The following is a 22,749-nucleotide window of genomic DNA, read 5'->3' on the forward strand; positions in this document are numbered from 1 at the left end:
CCCTTTATACACTCAGCAGATGACACTACATCATTGTGCTGATCGCTGACGGCGAGGTGATAGAAAACACAAGAGCAGTGGCAGGAGTGGTGTCAGCAAAATGATCTCTCCCTAAATGCAGGTAAGACCAGAGGAGGACACAGCAGCATACTTCAACATTCATAGATGAAAACTGTTAAAATAATCAGGATCTCACCAGATTTCACAACACCAAAGAGCTGTGAAGAAATCACAGCCATCTCACCTTCAAGTCAAATCAACCACAGCAACCTCAGATTTGACATGTCGACTAAAATCCTCGACAACTTTCACAGATTCACAGTTCACAGCATCATCAGGCTCTCAATTAGTCTGCAGTTCAGGTTCACAAGGTCAGGTCTGTACAACTCATTTCTACGTTTTTGTTGCTAAAATGAGAAAGGTGTGAGGGGACGAGCAAAATGTTTTATCGTGCATTTGAAAAAACAAACAAACTACAACGGAGCCTTTCATAACGTTTTGGTCTCATGATGTCTGATGATGCCGTGAGCACTTCTATTGATGTCTATGGACAACCCTGCATTTTCTAAGATGATGCTAAAGTTGGAGCCGGTGCATTGTAATGTGTACTGAAAGCATCCAAGTGAAGAACAGGAAGCAGAGCCTTCAGCTGTCGAACCGACTCGATTCAGGAAACTTAAGACTTCAAACTTTCCTTTTTGACAAACTCAGTCGTGCACCATGTGATCAGGAACCATCAGGAACCATCAGGAACCAGGCTCCTGGGACCGCTGCTCCACTCCTGTCTTTACACTCCCTTTGTGTTTACAGGACTGTACTGCATGAGCCATGTTCTTCCAAAGTCTCACAAAAACAATGCCCTCTCAGTTTTATTCATTATTAACTGAGTCATGTTTCAGCAGCTGCAGGGTTCAGCACGGATTAGTATGTCAACACTGTGGACACTTGCCAGGGATTAAAATATTACCGTCTGCTAATAGTTTGGTGCTACAGTCATGATCCTTTTGGACAGTGACTGTTCCTTTCAAAGCTGGCCGCTCACTGAGGCTTTTGAACTCAACTATAAAAACTAGAATACACCTTTAATCCAGCTGATTATACAGACACACGTAACTATGTATGACTACAACCACAAACCCCTCACAGCCCACCATCTGTCAGTGCATGCTTACAGTATTACTGTGTGGGGAGCAGAAGGGCCAGATGAGGGCACCAGAGTCACTGCAGGACTGCTGTTCTGGTTGTGTAACCTGAGCTGACCTGCGTCCGGCACAGACTCTGTGTTGTCACATGCAGCAAGTCTAATGAGAACTTCTGAAGTGTGACTTTAAAGATTGAGTTAGATGTGAAGAAAACCGAGAGGTCTGAATACACACTCATGAATTGATGCCTAAATTCATCACAGTGTTAGAGCTCAGACCCTTAAAATGCTAAACAATCACGTTTTAATGACACAGGGGTTATATGGATTTTGATAAGATTGTAAACAAACCTTAATAGAACTGCATTAAAAAGAAATGAGCGACAATTTTCCCTCTTTTTAATTGGAAAATAACACAGAGATCGTCTGTGAAGGTTCTCAGTCAGCCAGCTCATGGTAATCTCAGCAGGCTGGAAAGAAGAAGGGCTGGAAGCTTCCTGAAGACCTTCTGAAGCTTCTTGGATGAGAGGTGAACGTCTTCATGAAACTTTCCATTCGCTTTTCTTTCCAAGCTCCTTAGACTGACTTCAAGAACAGTTATTGTCATGATTAGAATCTGTTTAAGAATTCACTAAAGAATTTATTTTTTCTACTCCAGATTAATATCAGAAGGTAACAGTTTGCTCAGACTCGTTTCTTCAAAAGTCTCTGATCAATCGAACAACAATCCAAGAGCAAAACTTGCAATAAAGAGAAAATAGTCCACTGTAGATCAGTGCGTCATATAAAAGCACCATCAAAATTATTTAACTTCACTGATTTGTCCATCACACAGGCCTAGAAACCAATTCACAACTGCTGAGCAACCACTGGGGGGGGGGGGGTCATTTCTGTGAGGGCACAAATATAACAGGAACAGAAGAGATTATTACCTGATCTGCAGCTTTTCATTATTGGAATCAATATAAGCAGTAAAACTTTGAGATTTGGTAGTCAAAGGAGCTTGCAAAGAAAAGCGTCTGGACTTCTTTTCTTTGCAAGCTCCTTTGACTACGATGACCTGGATGACTGAGAACCTTCACAGACATACTGCCGTACATTTTGGGAGGAACACCCTTCAACTGGTGCGGGAGTATGAAAGGGAATCAAGGAAACTAGCGTCTATCTCCGTTTCAACCTAAGATAAGATAAGATAAGATAACTCTTTATTGTCATTGCACAGTCATACATAGTACAGTAGTACAATGAAATTGGAAAAACTGTCCTACGTCGGCACTACATATAACACAACACGACACGATATGACACATCACAACGTAACAAACAACACAACACAGTATATTAACTTAGTATAAAAAAGAAGAATAAGTGTATGTGTATTGCACACTGTTATTATTGCACATTAATTATTATTGCACCTTGTTATAAATATAAATATTATTGTTATCGTTTTAAACATTGTTACCTCCCCCTAAAAAGTCCAGGGAGGTATCCAGTCAGGTCAGCTATTTACATTGATCAGGGCTATTGCCCTGTTGTAAAAGCTGTCCTTGAGTCTATTTGTTCGGGACCTCAGCAGCCTGAACCTCCTGCCAGACGGCAGCAGCTTAAACACCCGGTGTCCTGGGTGTGTGCAGTCCCGTAGGATGCTGCGTGCCCTCTTGAGACAGCGAGTGCTGTACAGGTCCTTCAGGGAGGGAAGAGGATGTCCAATGATTTTTTGGGCCATGTTGATGACCCTCTGGAGTGCCTTTCTGTGTGCTGTGGTGCAGCTGGAGAACCACACACCGATGCAATATGTCAGCACACTTTCAATGGAGCAGCGGTAGAAGACGGTCAGCAGCTCCTCCTTCAGGTCCATTTTTCTGAGGATTCTCAGAAAGTGGAGACGCTGTTGGGCCTTCTTTAAGACCGCAGAGGTGTTAGAGCTCCATTGGAGGTCTGTGTCTATGTGCACACCCAGAAACTTGAAACTGGAGACCCTTTCCACGCACTCCCCGTTGATGCTGACAGGCTGCAGCTCGGACTTCCTCCTTCTGAAGTCAACTACCAGTTCTTTTGTTTTGGTGGTATTGAGGTCCAGGTTGTTGTCTGCACACCAATCTGACAGCCTCTGAACTTCAGCTCTGTATGCAGTCTCATCTCCCCCTGAGATGAGCCCCACCACAGTGGTATCATCTGCAAACTTGATGACTGTGTTGTCTGGGTGGGAACTAACACAGTCATGTGTGTACAGAGTGTACAGTAGGGGACTCAGTACACAGCCTTGTGGAGAGCCGGTGTTGAGGCTGAGGGCTGAGGAAAGATGAGGCCCCACTCTAACTCTCTGTACACGGTCTGAGAGGAAGTCTCTGATCCAGCGGCAGGTGGTGGAAGGAAGTCCAATTTCCAGCAGTTTATCTATTAGTCTGTCCGGGAGTATCGTATTGAAAGCAGAGCTAAAGTCAACAAAGAGCAGCCTGGCGTAACGGCCCTGCACTTCCAGGTGAGAGATGGTGGTGTGGAGCGTTGTAGCAATGGCATCTTCAGTTGATCTGTTAGCTCTGTATGCAAACTGGAGCGGGTCGAGTGTGGGTGGCAGGCAGGACATGATGTGACGTCGGACCAGTTTCTCAAAGCACTTCATTATAACAGGTGTTAGAGCAACTGGTCGGTAGTCGTTGAGGCTGCTAATGTTAGTACGCTTTGGCAGTGGGACAATTGTGGCTGACTTTAGGCACGGCGGGATGCAGGACTGGGACAGTGAAGTGTTGAAGATCTTAGTGAAGACCCCAGCCAGCTGGGGACAAAGCAGAGTTGTTCCTAAGAGCCTGCGCCTTGGATCCACTGTCAGGGGATACAGAGCAGACTTGATTCTACAGAGAGGACAAAATCACCTTTGAAGTGAAAGGATAAGACAGGTCCATTTCACTATGGATGCCCTCCAGATCAAGATCAGCCAGACTCTGGCTGGAAACCCTTCTACCCTCTCCAATCTTAGAAGAGGTTTACAAGTTTGTGGACAAGGCTCAGCGGGCCCAACACTCTAAAGAAAATTAAAGAAGTCCAGACGCTTTTCTTTGCAAGCTCCTTTGACTACGATGACCTGGATGACTGAGAACCTTCACAGACATTTTGAGATTTGGTCTCTTTTTAGTTTCTGCTTAATTTCAAAACCGGTTCCATACTAAGTAACTGGTTATATACATGTCTTCATCATCATGATGAAATATCACTAACATTCCTAAATATTTACATGAACATGTCGGCATCTGTCCGTCTCAGTGATTCTATGTGAACAGATTTGAATATTGCTGCCTGAGTACCTTCACTTCTTCAAATATGACACTAGGTGGCATCAGAGTGTGAGAAATCTATAGATGCGATGTCCTTTTGACCCAACAGTCCAAATACTGTAACCACACACACACACACACACACACACACACACACACACACACACACACACACACACACACACACACACACACTTTAGTCCCCAGGAGAATTCAAAGACTTTTAAAGCTGTAATATCTCCAGAGAGTGGAATGGAGCAATGAAACATTAATTACATTTACAGACAAAAAACATTTGCAAAGCATCATCTGCATGTTATAAATTATTTATCGGTTCAGTGAATCAAAGCAACAACAACAGTAAACGTTTATGTTGTGTCATGATTTCACTGTAAGCTCTTATGAATTATTGCATTTTTTATCATGTAGGACTAGATCAACATCTTCTCTTCATGTATAAATCCATACAAACTGGTGACCTGCACAGAGAGAATTTCACCCTGCTTTGCCTCGTCTGATCATTGTTATTGATAAGATTAAAAAAAAAAATTTTTAGCCAAGCGCTTAGAAATTCATCTACAACACAGATACTTTATAAAATATATGGACACGATATCTTTAAAATGATTTAACACAAACATACTATTCAAATTCCAGCATTTCCAACTGGCAGACGTGATTTCAACTTCATTTACGTCACATTAAAATCGCTTTTTAAAGAAAACATTTTGTTAAGTGCAGAGAAATAACCATCAGTTACAGTAATGGCAAATATGCATTTAACTTAAAGCCATAAAATCAGACATGTAGTCTGGAAGGCTTCCTCACATTAGAAGGAGGGAAAAAAAAATCAAAGAGTTTTGACAGTTTTGTGTTTTTGTGAACATGTACGTTTGTGTATGTGTGTGACTTTGCTTGCACATGAGTGATTCTGTGTGTTCGAGCTTTTAACGAGCTTGTGGTGGTGGCGGCAGTGAAGAAATGTGAGCACACCAGCGTTCTCCGACGCTCGCCCTGTGCTTTGATGCAAAATACCTGCAGCAGAAGACAGATGTTCCACCATGACAGATGTTAATGATTAATGTTATTAATAATTTTTTGTATATTCACATTTTATATTTATCTAAATGTGCAAAATGATGTTGCAAAAAGCCTATTTTAATGTATGCATAACCTAATGTCACTTCCGGAGGCTTGCTGTAACAAAAGGCGTTGGTTGGGAGGCATCTGAGAACTGTAAACACGTCATTCATTAAGAACCAGTTTGACACTGTTTCAGTTTTGGGACACGGTGCGTTAGAAAATGGACACATTGTCCTCATGAAGGGTCAGCAACAATACTCAGGTAGACTCACTATTGTTGGTACTAAAGGACCCAAAGTGTGCTAACACCATTACACAACCATCAGTCCGGACCACTGATACAAGGCTGCATAGATTCATGCTGTGACTTCTAACTCTACCGTCTCAATGTCATAGAAAAATTGAGACTTGTTATAGCAGTCAACATTTTTACAATCTTTCCATCATTTCACTTTCATGACCTTATGTGAATTGCAGCTTCAGTCTCCCGTTCTTAGCTGAAGGGAGTGGACCCCAGTGTGGTCTTCTGCTGCTGTAGCTCGTCTACTTTAAGGTTTGACGTGCTGTACATTCAAAGAGTCTCCTCTGTATACTGTGGATGTAATGAATGGTAATTTAAGTTACTGTAAACATTCATATCGACATAGCGGATTAGCCATTCTGCCCTCGGATCTATAGGGTGTTATCACCCAGAGAACTGCTGCTCGTTGACTATTACAGACCTCAGGTCAGACCGGCTCGTCTGACACCAACAACCATGACACATTCAAAGTCACTTAAATCTCTCATTTGATGCTCAGTTTGAACTTCAGCAGATCATCCTGACCATGTTTACATGCCTAACTACACTGAGATGTTTGTGATCACTGGTTAGATGTTTGTCCTAACAATTAGTCAAATATAATAAATCTAATATAAACACATACTATTTTTACAGTTAAAAAGAAAAAAGTATTTCTTATGATGCTCATTGAATGTGTCTTTTAAAAATAATTCTTATTCATTAATATTATTTGAATTGCATTGTTGTTACTAAAACGAAAGAAGTCAAGATGCTGTAGAGTGCAGTGAGGAATGCCCAGGAATGGCCAACTCTCTGCCATCTATAATCCAGTTTTGAGTTCCTGGGCCATCTGACCTCAGGAATTCGCATGATAAGGTGGGGCCAGGTTTCACAATGAACTCACCCGAAACTCTGGCTGATTGGGTCCCACTCCCAGTTTCCCACCTTGGCTCAGGCGATTAGAGGATCATCAGGGGGTCCTTTTGTCCCTCTGTGGGGGGAAACTCCCACTAGGTTTATATCTGGGACTCTCCACCATTTGACCTTAGAACTGAAGAAGCTTCTCGGATGAGAGGTGAAACGTCTTCAAGCAACTTAAAGAAGTCCAGACGCTTTTCTTTGCAAGCTCCTTTGACTACGATGACCTGGATGACTGAGAACCTTCACAGACATAAAACGAAAGAAGTTTCAGTTAGCGACTCATTTGTGTAAAACCCCTGTCAAACCTGGTCGACCACGTTACGATGAATGTTTTGTGCATTGACTACAGACGTATACATGCTTACACTCAGCTGTCAGTCTAACTAGGCCAGAGGTCGGCAACCTGTGGCTCGCATCAAAACGTCGTTAGCTTTGTAGGTATAAGTGAAACCAAAACTAATGTGCACACTAAAAATTGTGTTTATGGACATGTGGATCAGATGTATATTTAAATACACTAAACAAGTTAGAGGTATCCAAGAAGAGTCAGCAGGTAACGACAGGGAAGAATCTCTTTAAAGAGTGGTGAAAGACAGGCAATGCCAGCCCTGAATCCAAAAAACAACTGTGAATAAGCCTTATAATATAACCTTTTAACGTCATATACCTACAAGGGACAGTTCACCCCAAAACATGTTTTTGAGAAGATGTATACTTGTATGGTAATATAAGCTTAGAATATGTCAAAAGGGCAGGTAGGGCTTGCTGTTAACACAAATTCTTGAATATTTTACTTCTACATCTAAGATTGAGTTAGTTCTCTACAGTTACACATTCCAGTTTCCAGCTAAGCACTTCAAGGAAGTATCTGAAGAATGAACCATGTGGTGACGCTGTGGTCAGAACCACTGATTATGGATCTCTTACTATTTGAGGGCTCAGGCAGCACTGAAGTCACCTATTAGATAAATAAGATAATTTTTTCACTGTAAGTCAGTCTACTTCTTGTACCTGACCTTTTTTTTTTTGGTTAAACCACTTAACTCTGGTTCATGAGTCATGCAACCATGAAAAAGGTACCGAACACAAATGATGTTCCACTGTTGCAGAAAAATGAGCTAGTAACACATTAAATTGTATCTTTAGGCACTTTGTTACAATATCGCGATACACGATATATATCACGATATGTTTAAATAAACTCCAAAAACAATGTTATTTCAGTCATATCGTGCCTAGAATTGCACTGGTTTACTCATTCAAATCAACCATTCAGTGATTTTTTCTAGTGAAAATAAAAAATCAGAATGAATTGAAATGTTTTATTTTTAACCATTCTTTAACCATCAGTTTCCACCGAGGTTTTTCACAGTGTCTTTCTGTGATCGACACAACAAAAGATCACAGCAACAAAAAAGTACATCAAGCAAGACTTCATGAGACAAACAAAACAACTGAAATTAAAAGGGTGTCTTTTGTGCTTCTAACATAAGAAAACTGTTAAATAAAATTTTTGATGACGTCAAATTACAGAAACAAAAGTCTAGACAGTGACTACAAAAAGCGACTGACCAAGAACAGTCTTAATTTTATAGTGAAAGACTTTTCAGCTGGTGGAATAAATTCACCTTTAGTGGCAACAGTTTTACTGCATGCTTTGCAAATTTTCGCATTTTGTTTGACATCCTCCTCCTGAAGTCCAAATGACGAGCGAGTCTCATTCCCTCGCTTTGTCCCTATCTGGCAGGACATAAACACGCATGCTCAGCGCAGTGTGCCGGGTAGGACGGGGGTTAATGACATTAAAAGAAAAAAAAAAGTGCTTAATATTTTCATGGCAACATGCTCGATGGTTACAATAAAGCCATTTTAACCAACGCACATGGAATAACCTGTGATACATCAAATACGTTCGATATGTTGCCTGCTCCTACAGTTCAGTCAGCAGTGTGGGCGATCAGGTCAAAATTGATGGAAATTAAAACACATAAATGCTGTTAGAGTTTGAACCATCATCAGGAAAGTGTCTGATTTCTCTGAGGTCTCATTTGTTCATCCCAAACACACAGCCAGTGCAGTAAAAACATTCCTGGATAGAAAAACACACAATAGAACAGGATTCATAGTCATGGACTCGGCCTCCCCGGAGCCCTGACCTCAACATTATTAAAGCAGTGTTGGACCATTTTAACAGAGAAAGTAATAAAAGACAGCCAACATCCAAAGAGGAGCTTTGGAATGTGTCCTTCAGGAAGTCTGGAGAAATATTCCTGAATAATATTTAAAGGAAAAAGCAGAAAGCTCGCCTAAGAAGGTTCAGACTGAGTGAAGAATAAAGGTCATCATACCAAACATTGACTTCTGAGCTTGTGAGCTTCTATAGTGTATTTTCATTTGTTTGCTTATTTCAAGAATGTACCCATTTCCCATTTTCCTAAACAAATGTCAAAAAGAAAGCAGTGCCTTGAGACTTTTTCACAGTATTGTATATGTGAACCTTGTTCTAAGATTTGCTGAAAACCAGCCCAGACAAAGAAGATCACACCAAAGTATCATCTCAGCATTATCATGTCTGTTACCCTTTTCATTTCCTTCCACCAAACCACATGGAATTATCAGTCGCTTCGACATTTACCTTTCCATTAAATGCTTTAGAGCCCTCTGCACATTTAAAGCTACCTTTACCTAAAGACTTTTTAGGTAATTACTTCCGGCGCCCCCCGTGTGCGGCAGCCTGTTACAGCAGCTCTGCTCATTCTGAGTTTCTTTCTTTCTTATCTTTTTTTCTCGTAATTTTTTTTTTATAACTAACGTATTAGTAATTAGACTCTGCAACCATGTTCTACCGTTTTGTGCTAGTCCTGGTCGTTTTTCTCAGTTTATTTCTACTTTTTTCACCCGTGTCTGGGGACCCAGAGCAGAGATCCTTTGTTTACAGTAAGGATCAGCTGTTAGCGCTGCGTCCTGCAGCGGTACTGCCGGCGGACAGACCCGATATTCCCAGCGAACTGAGGAGGAAAAGACGGGGGTGTCGTGCTGGGAAGGAGCGCCGTCGCCCGAGAAGGAGACGTTATCGACCATCTCTTCCTTCTGTAATTATTGGAAACGTAAGATCTTTGCCCAATAAGATGGATGAGCTCACGTCGCTAACCTGGTCACAGAGGGAGTACCGGCAATGTAGCATCATGATGCTAACGGAGTCGTGGCTAACATCGCTAACTCCGGACACAAGCGTGTCACTACCGGGATTCCAGCTGCTGCGAGCGGACAGGACCAGAGACAGCGGTAAGAGGAAAGGAGGGGGACTGGCAGTTTTTGTGAACGACAGATGGTGTAACCCTGGGCACATCACTGTAAAAGAGCAACTCTGCAGCAGAGACATTGAGCTGTTAGCCGTTAGCATGCGTCCGTACTACCTGCCCCGGGAGTTCTCGCATGTTATCGCGATAACAGCGTATGTCCCCCCCTCGGCCAACGCGGATGCAGCCTGTGACTCTCTCCACTCTGTGGTCAGCTGACTGCAAACACAATCACCGAGAGCCCTTCTCATAATATCAGGGGACTTCAATCATGCCTCACTGGACTCCACACTGCCCACCTTCACCCAGTATGTGACCTGCCCAACCAGAGTCAATAAAACACTGGACTTACTGTATGCCAATGCAGAAGAGGCATACAGTTCATCACCTCTCCCTCCCCTGGGCAGATCTGATCACAACCTGGTGCACCTTGTCCCTGTGTATGAGCCCTTAGTGCGCAGGGAGCCACCAGCCACCCGCACAGTACAGAGATGGTCAGAGGAGAGCGAGGAGGCTCTTAAGGATTGTTTTGAGTCGACTGTGTGGGAGGTGATTTGTGATGACCACGGAGAGGACATCGACAGCCTTACTACATGCATTACTGACTATATAAACTTCTGTGTGGATAACACTGTACCTACTAGGACTGTACGGTGTTTCTCCAACAACAAACCTTGGATTACCCCAGAAATTAAAACCGTCCTCAAGCAGAAGAGGAGGGCCTTCAAATCCAGAGACAAAGAGGAGTTGAAAAGGGTGCAGAGAGAGCTGAGGGGACTGATAAGGAATGGGAAGGAGAGCTACAGGCAGAAGATGGAGAACCAGCTTCAACAAAACAACGTTGGTGAAGTCTGGAGAGGCCTCAGAACCATCTCAGGCCACAAACAGCAGAACTCTCTGCCTGGGAGGGATGTGAGATGGGCAAATGAACTGAATCATTTCTTCAACAGATTTGACTCAGCCATGAGGCAGTCTGCAACATCGGCTGCAGACTCACCCACCCCCACTGCTGCTGTTCCACCTCAGACACTTCACACCTCCTCTATTCACCCTGCTCACTCCCCCCCACCCCCAACTGCAGCATCCAATACACACTCAACACAAGGCTCCAGCCTGTCTCTCTCAACCACCCAGGTTAGGAGGGAACTGAGGAGGATTAATGGCAAGAAGGCAGCGGGTCCAGATGGCATCAGCTCGAGGGTCGTCAGGTCCTGCGCGGACCAACTGTGTGGGGTGATGGAGCACCTCTTCAACCTGAGCCTGAGGTTGGGAAGAGTCCCACAGCTCTGGAAAACCTCCTGTGTTGTACCAGTGCCAAAGACTTCACGCCCCAAGGACCTCAACAGCTACAGGCCGGTGGCTCTGACATCCCACCTGATGAAGACCCTGGAGCGGTTGGTCCTGGCTCAGCTTCGGCGCCTAATAAGCTCATCACTGGACCCACTTCAGTTTGCCTACCAGCCTGGCATTGGAGCGGATGATGCCGTCATTCACCTCCTACATCGTTCCCTCGCTCACCTGGAGACCGCTGGAGCACTGTGAGAATCATGTTCTTTGATTTCTCCAGTGCCTTCAACACCATTCTTCCCTCGGTTCTAAAGGACAAGCTGGTGAACTCTGGAGTGGACCATCACCTCACTACCTGGATCCTGGACTACCTCACCGACCGACCACAGTATGTGAGGACTCAGGGCTGTGTGTCGGACAGGGTCGTCTGCAGTACGGGGGCCCCACAGGGAACGGTTCTGGCTCCGTTCCTCTTCACCATCTACACTGCAGACTTCTCCCACAATTCCACCCAGTGCTTCCTGCAGAAGTTCTCTGATGACTCTGCAATAGTCGGCCTCATCACTGATGGGGACGACAAGGAGTACAGAGGTCTGACCCAAGACTTTGTGGACTGGTGCCAGCTGAACTACCTCCAGATCAATGCCAGTAAAACCAAGGAGCTGGTGGTAGACTTCCGCAGGCACAAGCATTCTCCACTGCAACCACTGAACATCCAGGGTATGGACATTGAGGCTGTGGACAGCTACAGGTACCTTGGTGTTCATCTGAACAATAGACTGGACTGGACTCATAACTCAGACGCCCTCTACAGGAAAGGGCAGAGCAGGTTGTACCTGCTGCGGAGACTCAGGTCGTTTGGAGTGGAGGGCCCACTCCTGAAGACCTTCTATGACTCTGTTGTGGCTTCTGCTATCTTTTATGGTGTGGTCTGCTGGGGCGGCAGCATCTCTGCTGGGGACAGGAAGAGACTGAACAGGGTGATCCGAAGGGCCAGCTCTGTTCTAGGATGCCCTCTGGACCCAGTGGAGGTGGTGAGTGACAGGAGAACGGCGGCTAAGCTGTCATCCCTGTTGGACAACGTCTCCCACCCCATGCAGCAGACTGTGACAGCACTGAGCAGCTCCTTCAGTGGGAGACTGCGGCACCCACGGTGTGGGACGGAGAGATTTCGCAGGTCTTTCCTCCCCACTGCTGTCAGACTCCATAATAAAGACTTTAACTGATCAAGCACACACATCCATACATATGCAATAATACTAAGTGCAATAATCCTTTCTGTCATCGTTGTATTTTTACTCAGTTGTATATAGTATTTGTATTTGTATTCTATTTTTATCTTATTGTATATTTATTTTATTGTATTCTACTGTATATAGTATTTTATTCTATTCTGTACAGTTGTGTACTGTATTTATTCTTATTGTATTCTAATTTTTGCCTCATAACTTTTGCACTGTCCACTCCTGCTGTGACAAAACAAATTTCCCACGTGTGGGACTAATAAAGGTTATCTTATCTTATCTTATCTTTTTAGGTAATGGTTTGATTACAAATAAACGTGAATATGTAGAAAATGTTTTTCAAATTGTAATCCCGGCATGCCAATTTCTGCCTCGACTTTCTCAAACTCAAACCCTGTTTGTTTCCACCGTTGTTCATTTCAGCGCCGTGCCCTCCTCCATTCCTCGCTTGCTCCACTTTCATTCTTTTACTTACAGCAGTCATCTGCTCTGTGTGTTCATTGTTTCCTCCGCTCTCTTTGACTATGTACAGCTGCTGTTTTCTCTGCCAGCGAATGCAATTACGGGCTGTTGGAAGAGTGTGTATGTGTGGGTGAATTTAGGTAACTGTCTCTGTATGCACCGAGTCAGTATGCATGCCTATCCTTTTAATTTGCATCTGTGCGTGCACTTGAGTGGGCATCACCCCCCATTTTTCCCCTCATCTGTTTACTTGCATTTTAAAGTAGCTGTGTGGGCGTCAGATGATGCCTGAACAACTGAGGAGCTACTTTCATTTTGAAAATCATAAAATGGAATTTCATTGCATTGCTTTTGGATATATGAAATAGAACGGCTCGTTTAATGTAGCACAGCCACAAAGCCTTCCTTTTGTACCATTCCATCTGAAAGGACAATTAATTTTCTGTCCTTTTCTGTACGGAAAATCCCATAAGTGAAAACTACTTTAGCCGTGACATTTAGCCTGGTTAGCCCGCTTCACATGATGTACTGTTTCTTTTTCACTTATTATAAATTAATTGGTTATTTACCAAATTGTCAGTTCTGTGTAGATATCACTGACTCAGTCAAGCATAAAAACGTGCCCAACTCAAGGGATGAACCAGTGTTAAGTATCATTCCTATCAAAATAGTCAGGTAGCCTTTGTCCAAAGAAAATCTTTGAAAGATCTTCAACAAGAGTAGCTGAAGACTTTTCCAAAGTACTCTGTCTGCAAAGGACTTGTAGTAGTTACTAGTTCTTATCAATCAAGATAAAATTCCTAATAGGAAAGGCTGTGGCTCAGAAGGCTGGCGGTGTGATCCCCGATTCCTCGAGTCTGCATGTTGTATGAATGTGTTTGTCAGTCTTGTAGTAAGAAAGTTCCTTCATTGGTCAAATAGAGTAGAAAAGTACCCGTCTAAAGAGTACCATGCACTTCTCAGTAATTATTCCGTAGTCAGAGGGAAAATAGATTAAAAAAAGCAAAAAGAAACAAGAGTTCAAAGACATTTTTCTCAAGTAGCATCTTAACAGGATAACATGTACACTCTGATTTTACACAGCATGATGATTTAGAAGTCCCTGAGCTATAGTTGTGTCTGAAAACAAATAACACCTTGAATTTGGAAGCTACAGTAACCAAATTCTAGCTCGCGTGTGATCTTTTGTGTGTCCAAATTTAAAAGCCATAAAGTTCAGCTTATCAACTGATTAACAGATACTGATTACATTAAATACTAAAACCTGAGAATGTGAGGATTTGTAATCTTCGTGTATTTTACCTTAATGCTGACAGATAACAAAACATTTAATGTTTTGTTGTTTAGTGAGAACCTGATTTTTTTTTTACAGTTTGAGACAAACTGCTAAACACAAAAAACTAAACAAATATAAACAGATTAAACAATAATAAATTATTGCAGTCATTTTTTTTTATTTGTAGGTTAAAAAAAAAAAAAAAAAAGCTGGGACGCTGTGTAACATGTACACAAAAACAGATTACAAAGACTTGCAAGCCCATATTTTATTCACAGCAGATACATTTGTTCCACACACACAAACACACCAGCCTTTTGACATCAAAGCTGTCCAGCTTTCTCCACATCCCTGCAGCCCCTCCACCTCTGCTCCTTTGTGTACCTCTCTAATGATGAGCCAGTGTGTGAGGGCCGCCAACAATGTAGGTCTGCCACGGCTGACCTTCCTTTCGCCTCTCCTCCATGTTTCTGTGGATGTGTCAGAATGACTGCACTCTCCCTCGTCCCTCCGTCAACCGTTGGTGCTATTCTTTCACAAGCTGCGGCCCTGCTGCAGCCGCATAATTGCCCCCGCTGCTCAAAACACGTAGGAACAATCAGCTCCTGATGCTCAGCCCTGCTGACCCAGCAGGAACAAGAAGCAGGGCATGGAATTATAATGACATTTAATTCATTTAAAGTGGAGGTAAATCGCTAGCAGCTTCTAGTTTCTACAGCTCTCGACTTTGTCAGCTGACTTAACGAATCTATTTAGCGGAATGCAAGCTAACGAGCAAAACTACTGTTAATGCGGGTGAACGGTAAGTATTAACATTAAATATATAACATGGCAAAACAACGCAGTAGAGCAACAGACTATACCAGCAGTGCTACCATTAAGGCTCATCCCATTTGACGGGGACTATTTCTCAAAAGATTTACATTTCTGATATGAGACTTAACTGAAACAGAAGCAACGAAGACTTTATAATTACAATACTTCTTCTTCCTCTTAATTTACAAGAACAGACAGCTGCTTTATCTAAATAGAGCAAAACTAAACCTAATACATGCAAACACCATCAGCATTTAACCGACGTAATATTTTCAAATCAGCTTAGTATCCAACTAAAAAGTTTCCAAAGCAGTCACTAGAGACAAATTTCATTGAGCCCTGCAGTAATCACTGATCTTTTATTTAATTACAGTCCCCTTCCTTTGCCTCATCTTACAGCAGCCTTCAAATCTAAATATATGTCATCAATATATATTGGTTCATCTCCTCCCCCTTCTCGATGTAAACGGCGTTCACGCCGCCGTCGTGCCAGTACAGCTCAGCGTCACACACTCAGCCCAAACGTTCTGAACACGGACTTCATGACTTATCCACCACCGTGAGTAGCACTGTTTGGCCCTCCGTGGATATTGTGTTGCCTAACTCAGACAATTCTGCCACTTTGTGTTTGGACTCTAGAGACACTATACAGCGAGGCACCTCCGTGTCAGATTATTCACCAGTTGCTCTCGCTAGTAATCTTTGTGTTTTTGAGCCCTCAGATTCTTGTAATGCTCGCAGTGATCTCCCCGAGTTAACTAATATGAATGCTTCACCTGTAGAGTTAGACTGTTATTCCACACCAGACTCACCTACATACTGCTACCAGCATGGTAGCCCCGCAGAACTGCTTTAATCAGCCTGTACATTCTGAGGTTTCCCAGTCTGAGCTCAGCCACACACCACCACCATCATTAGCTCTAGATGTGACAGTGCAGGCTGAGGAGCACAAACCATCTGAGACTGAGTGTTCTCTAGGTGATGCTCCTTCTAGTGACTGTCTCATGTTCCAGCCTGTTTTGTCTTTAGACGTGTCTGATATTCCTCAACCAGCCATTGCTTTCTCAGCTCCTCAAAGAGTTACTGAGAATGAGACCTGTGTTGCTGAGCAAGCAAATTTAAGGTCTACTCCTAGCATTCTGCCTGAGCCAGGTGACACAGAGACTAGTAGCCATTCCTCTGCTATGAACAGTTTAATCTTTGAACCAGCTCTTGTATCTGTGGCTCCCAGTGTTGCTCCGTCAGTTTCTCAGGCTGTGGTTTTTTCTGTACCACAACTTGAAAGTGCTAACTCGGACGCTACCTGTGTAACCTCACCTTCTCTCGTGCCTGCTAAGCAGGAGACAGTTTCTGTTTTTCCTCGTGGACTCCTTGAAACTGTGTATTCAATGCCTGCTAAGGTTAAGAGCCGCAAGGTTTCATCTGCTATACACAGACTGGCAAAAGATTTTAGTTTGAGCACTGCAGAGCTGGTTGCACAGGTTAACTTTTCTGTTCCCCAGTCATGTCAGTTTAACTCTGCCTCCAGTTCCTGTACCCAGGGCAGCGCGGGCCCAGCTTTCCCTCGCACCCGTATCAGTTCCTCGGGTGAGGGTGGCTGAGGTCCAGCAGGTCCCTGCTTCTGTCTTCAGCCTGGCAGAGGTTCCATTCATCCCGGCACCCATACCTGCTCCTCGGGTGGGGTTGATGGACACCCAGCCATTGCCTGCGCCTGTTCCAGTTCCCCGGGTGAGGTCAACTGTGACCCTGCTGGCTGCTGCACCCGTCTCAGTTCCTCGGGTGGGGATGGCTGGTGTTCGGCCAGGCCCAGCACCCGTTCCTGTTCCCCGGAGGAGAGCAGCCAAGAGTCAGTCACCTGCTCAATCACAAGTTCAACTACCTGCTGTTCCACCATCACTACAACTTGCACTTCTGTCCATAGCACAGTCATTAGCTCAGTTATTAGCCCAGTTCCCCATTTTGCCACCAGCTCCGTCTCTAGTTCAGTTGTTAGCTCAGTCACCAGCCCAGTTCATAGCTCAGCAACCCATTCAGACACTGCCAACCTCAGCTGGAAGCCTTTGTGAGCTTTCTCCGCCAGCTGAGGACTGCATGATGCTGACAAACTTTGGACAGACTGTTTGCCCTCCACAGCCCCAGCCGTTGCATCCCAAGCCGACTGCGTGCCCTGTGCAGCTACAGTTAGCGTCCCCTCAGCCAGAAGTCTCTGCACCTGCTGGCTCTGCATCTGTTCCCGCTGGGGGTTCAGGGGAACCCCTCCCGCACCTCCTCATCTCCGCTAGCGGCTCTGGTCAGCCCGGCCAGCACCTCCTCGTCTCCGCTGGAGGGTCCAGGTCGCTTTCGCCCGGTCCGGCCTCTGCATCAGCTGCACCCACGCCGGTCCGGCCTCTGCTTTGCCTTCAACGTCGCCTGGTCCAGCGGTCGGCCTCTGCTTCGCCTCGTCCGGCCACCGCTTCAGCTTCGCCTGGTCTGGCCCCCGCATCTGTTCCAGCTCCGTCGCCTGTTGCTGCCACGCCACCGTCTGGTCCTGCCTCGTCTCGTCCTGTGCCCACCAAGCCTCGACCAGTACGCCCGACGCTTGGGAGCCGCCGCCGCCGCCGCCTTCCACGCGGCCGGCCTCCGGACCCGCTCTGTAGCCACTGCCGTCTTCCACGCGGCCGGCCTCCGGATCTGTTCTGCCGCCACTGCCACTTTTTACGTGGCCGGCCCCCGGAACAGCTGAACTGTGAACTTTTGTGCTGTCGCCCCCCGGGTTAACCTTCTGACCTCTTTGGGCAGTGCTTCCATGTTTTGATCCATTTTTTTGTATTTGTGGACTCTGTTTTGGTCTCATGCTCCTTGCCTTTTGTTTGGTTTCGTTCCCTCCGTCCTGGTCCGCCGCCTCCCGCCCTGGGTGGGTTGTTATTTTTTTTCTTGTCTTTTGGTTCTCGGGTTTGGGCTGTTGGGAGACTTTGACAGTCTCCCGTCAGTGTTGCATTTACTCCTGCCGTGTCTTGTTATGATTATCGGTGTCACCTGTGTTCCCCGTGTGTTCCCACTTCCCTCATTAACCCTCTGTGTATTTATGTCTGCGTCTCCCTCAGTTCGGTGTCGCGTTCTCCCTCATCCATGGCCGTGTGTTTCTCTGTGTGTTACGTTATAGTTTCCCGGTTTAATTTGTATGGTTCTGCTCTCCAGCAATAAAGCTGTGAATTTTGAGTTCATTCCTGCCTCTGTGAGTTTGCGATTGGGTCCTCATCTGCCTCCACACAGCCAGTTCATGACACTTTTATGTAGCTGCTGTGAGCAGAAGCTCCAAAGCACTTCAACTTTATTGTTCCCAAAGGAAAACTGATCTGCAGTATGTCCACGCATGAAACAACACAAAAACCAGCCCAGACACAACAGCATAATTTGATCATCAACAAAGTGCAATGTGCAGTAGTAGCAACAACACTCATGGTTTAGTGTTATTAACCATGATAACGGCAGCAGGTATAAAAGGCATAACATGACAGAGGTCGCCTTCCTCAGCATCGTCCTGTTATAAAGTCTAAAAGCTGCCGAGACCTCCCTGAAATCTGACCAGCAGCTGTAACCAAGTCTGGTCTTACTGGTCATAGACAAATCAACTTGTTAACACACTTGTTCTGTACAGGCCAGCTTCGACAAACTTTAACCGCCAACTTCACAGAGCTGACATTTTAGGAGATATAAATAACACAAACTCTTGCACGCCTGTTCTCTGAGCGTTGGAATGGGCTTCAATATTCTCAAAGCCCTCTTCATTATATTTTTATGGATTAATAATTTAAGAGAAAAAAATGCTGGAAAAAAAAATGTTTCTGTGTGAATGTTCTGGTCAGGATCCAAAGAGTTTAACACAGTGCAAATAAAAGCAACAAGTAATCAAGTGCTATGTGCGCAATTACCGATTAAGGGCTTCACCAAAGACCGTACATACTGGTGAGCTGTTAGTTTAGGTTTTCTACAGTAATATTAATAATTTCCTATCAATGATATAACAGCAGAAACTAGTTTGACATGATTTGAGCTTATGCGCCCACACCATTACAGCCACCACCTGCCGGTTTGATCTGTGCTTTCACGTCGTTCATCCTACCATCCAAATGTCTGCTGAGCCATTATGAGCCTCAGTTTCCTGTTCTTAGCCGACAGGAGTGGCACCCGGTGTGGTCTCCTGCTGCTGCAGCCTGTCAGCTTCAAGGCTTGGTGTGTTTTCCAAACACATATCCTTCTGCATACCCTGATTAAACTGTTGCATTTCTAGCAGCTTGAAGAAGTCAATCCTTTCTTCTCTGACATCAACAAGACATTTGCACCCAGAGAACTGCAGCCCACTGAATATTTGTTTCTTTCTGACACATCGACAGTTTGTGAAGGACTCAGACCAGCCTATCTGGCACCAACAACGATGACACGTTCAAAGTCGTTTAAATCTTCATTTTATTTCTCATTCTGATGCTCAGCTTGGACTTCAGCAGGTCCTCTTCACCACGTCTATGTGTCTGCATGCATGAAGTTTGCATGTTAATTGTTCAGATTGAACAACATCAAACTAAACAAACACACAAGACTACAGCGAACCACTGTAAATGTTTCATGTGCTTAAAAAGGTTTTTCACAGGCGGACTGTTTTCATTCTCTCTGGTGGGCGCACGCGCGCACACACACACACACACACACACACACACACACACACACACACACACACACACACACACACACACACACACACACACACACACAGGGAGAGCATGATTGCAGCAATTGTCTCAGAGAGCACATGGATGACTCATTCAAAGCTCCACTCTCTTGTATCTGCGCAAGCACACGCACATGCACACACACACACACACACACACGCACACACACACACACACACGCACGCACGACGAGATAATGGGATGTCATCCAGCCTCCGTTGCCCCATGTGCCCTTTCTGCAGTGACAGAACAGCTGGGCCATTTAACACACTTGTGTGCTTTTCCAAGCCTTCTGACTGATTCAACATGGCCAAAGCTTCCTAAACTCAACACAAAAACACAACTGCTCAGTTATTGTGCTTGCCACGCTAACAAACCACTGACCTGACTGACTAATGCTGGCTTTGCGTTCTATACATCACTGCATGACGTGAGGAGACTATCAATGATGGAGCATAATAAGCATGACTCAGACTCCCTGTCTGCCTGTGGAAGAGCTGAATGGAGGGGACAAAGGTTCTCAGGTGAGGCTGAGAATTCATCTTTGTCTCTTTCCGTCCTCCCTCAAACTTCTTTTTCCATCTTTCCCGTTCCCTAAACCGCAGCTGAAATCTGACTTTGTAATTCCTGTTCCTCTTCAAACTCATCCTCTGCACTACATCTTCACACTTAGAGGAATCAGCGTGTGGCCACATCAATAAATATCTGTATTGTGTCAGTGCATTTCAGACAACAGTCAACATGCAGGACCAATGTTATGCATCATCTCTACAGCTGTATCTCAACAGTCGCCTTATGACTTAGTAAAGTTTTTTTTAATCTAAGCCACAATGTAACATTGCTTAGTCCAGACCTCCAACTACCAGTTCTCAGATTAAATGTAGTTTTACGTCACAGCACCTTGGTGGGGACTATCCGGTTGTTCAGTCTGACGTCACTAGCCGTGTCTGGACCTAAACTCCGCTGCAGGTCCATATATGAAACGATCACTATGGCATTACTGAGAGTTGAAAAACTGTTTAAAGTCTTTCATCTTTAATAAAATGATCAGCGTTCTGCTCTACCAGGTGTAACAGTTGAGTTTAACATCCAGGCATCCATGAAAACGGAATTTATGATATTTAACGGAGTTAGAAGTTAGCAGGGAGTTAGCTCGCTAGCTTCTATCTAAATACAATATAGCATGTCCTGACTGCGGGGTTTTGGAAACAAATTAAAACGTACAGCTCTGCTATCACTTCCAACATAAATGAAGACAGAAAACTAAACAGCAGTGACGTTTGTAGGGTTACTGAAGTTGGGCTAGCTGGTATATAATGATGTGCTACGTGACCGCTAGCAACACAGCTATGTTAGCATAATATAAACAAGCTAACTTTTTTTCCACTGGATGAAAGTTAACGTGAGTGTTCTCGGTGGTCAGGAACAAATGTAATCGCATGGCAGGATGCTGTAAAAGGACCAAACTTCAGCCAGGAGAACAACTGAGATAATCCATCCACAATACGAGGTTAGTCATTCATATACTGCTGCATGGGCTGGGCTGTAGTTACATCCTAAGGTTTTAAAAACTGAGCTTAAATAAATAATTAGCGGTAATAAAAGCCGAGGGAGGTCAACAGGGATCACTGACTGTTTTAGGAGCTTTTTGAGATCAAATAGAAGAAAATACATAACATTGAACATGTTAACAACACAAAAGCCATATTAAACACAGACTACTTTAGACCCGGAAGTAGGATTCGTCGCGTCATCACTGAACAACCGGATAGTTTTAGCCACAACATGTTAGACAACAATCTAATAACAAATAAATAAAAATAAAAGAGACATGCAACACCCTTGACATTAACCATGATCAAATGAAACATCTGAAAGCTCTGCAAGGAATTTAATCCAGTACAGTAACCCCTCTCTGCATGTTTGAAATTAAAAATTAAACAAGGCTTTTGTAAAGAATTAAAGAATGTCTGCCTCCTTCCAACCATAAAACTTTTGTGCAGTCAACCAAATGTCTAACACTATGGAGATATTCTCAGTAATGAAACTCTGTATATGTCACAGTGACATTTTGTACTCACCATTGTTCTGTAAGAAAAGGTTGGATGGACTTCAAAGTTAAACCATCTCACGTTATCCATTTATAAAGCTCTACCACCAAAGTTCAATCTATAATTCACGTTCGTCTAAACTCCCAACCATAAATGTCCTGATTTGCACACTTATCACACTTATTAAGCGAAATGGTTGAGATAAGTTTCAACTCCTCAGTCTCTTAGAGACTTTAATTATTTATTTTTTTTAACAAGCTTTGAATAATTGTGTGCTCTGTTATCCTGCATCTGTTTCTTGTTCTCGAAACTGTTCCATCACTCTCATTAGACTCTTTCGAGTCCTGAAAGCTCCAGTCAGTCACTCATGCAGCATAAATTAATGAATGCTAGCCCGACTTAATTTTAGGTTCATGGACAGCCTCTGATGTACTAGAAGACTAGGTGGTGCAATTGTTTACCGGCAAATTGCCATTTTTTGTTTTTTCTTTTCATGTTTTTTTTTTTTTTTTTTTTTAAAAGGAAGACATATGTAACCCATGTCAAGTATTGCGAACATATCTTAAAATAAGACAAGATTGAACAAGAACATGGGACAGGTGGGCTAATCTGATGAATATTAGCTGGCTTTAATGTTAGTGGAACACATCGACTCGATCCTCAAAAAGTGATTTACGCTGATTAAAGCTAAGCACGATCAGTTCCATGATCACAGCTATAAACAAACCCTGCATTCGATGTCGTACATTCAAGCTGTCGTTTGCTGTACTGAAGAAAGAAAGAGGAAAAAAAAAGACCAAAGAAAAGACAGCAGATGCAACGCACGACCTTTGAATCTCTCAGGAGTGAAGGATGGAGACCTCCTAAATGAAAAATTCACAGTCCTACTAAATTATTATTCTGAG

General features: G+C 43.9%; 1 protein-coding gene across 4 annotated transcripts in view; it reads right to left on the reverse strand.

Annotated features, from left to right (window-relative positions):
- Nucleotides 1–22,749, reverse strand: part of LOC146575417 (thyroid hormone receptor alpha) — a 116,506-nt gene that overhangs the window by 49,429 nt on the left and 44,328 nt on the right. For 2 of the 4 annotated variants that reach the window (XM_085270121.1, XM_085270120.1), the window contains exon 4: nucleotides 6,687–6,943. The exons of the other annotated variants lie outside the window; for them this stretch is intronic. The gene's annotated coding sequence lies outside the window, so the exon portion shown is untranslated. The remainder of the gene's footprint in view (nucleotides 1–6,686; nucleotides 6,944–22,749) is intronic. 4 annotated transcript variants of the gene reach the window in all.

This window comes from Mchenga conophoros, linkage group LG4, assembly GCF_057382185.1.
Source record: "Mchenga conophoros isolate Kocher_MC1m ecotype Shallow Benthic linkage group LG4, M_conophoros_male_GT1.1, whole genome shotgun sequence".
NCBI classification, from domain to species: domain Eukaryota; kingdom Metazoa; phylum Chordata; class Actinopteri; order Cichliformes; family Cichlidae; genus Mchenga; species Mchenga conophoros.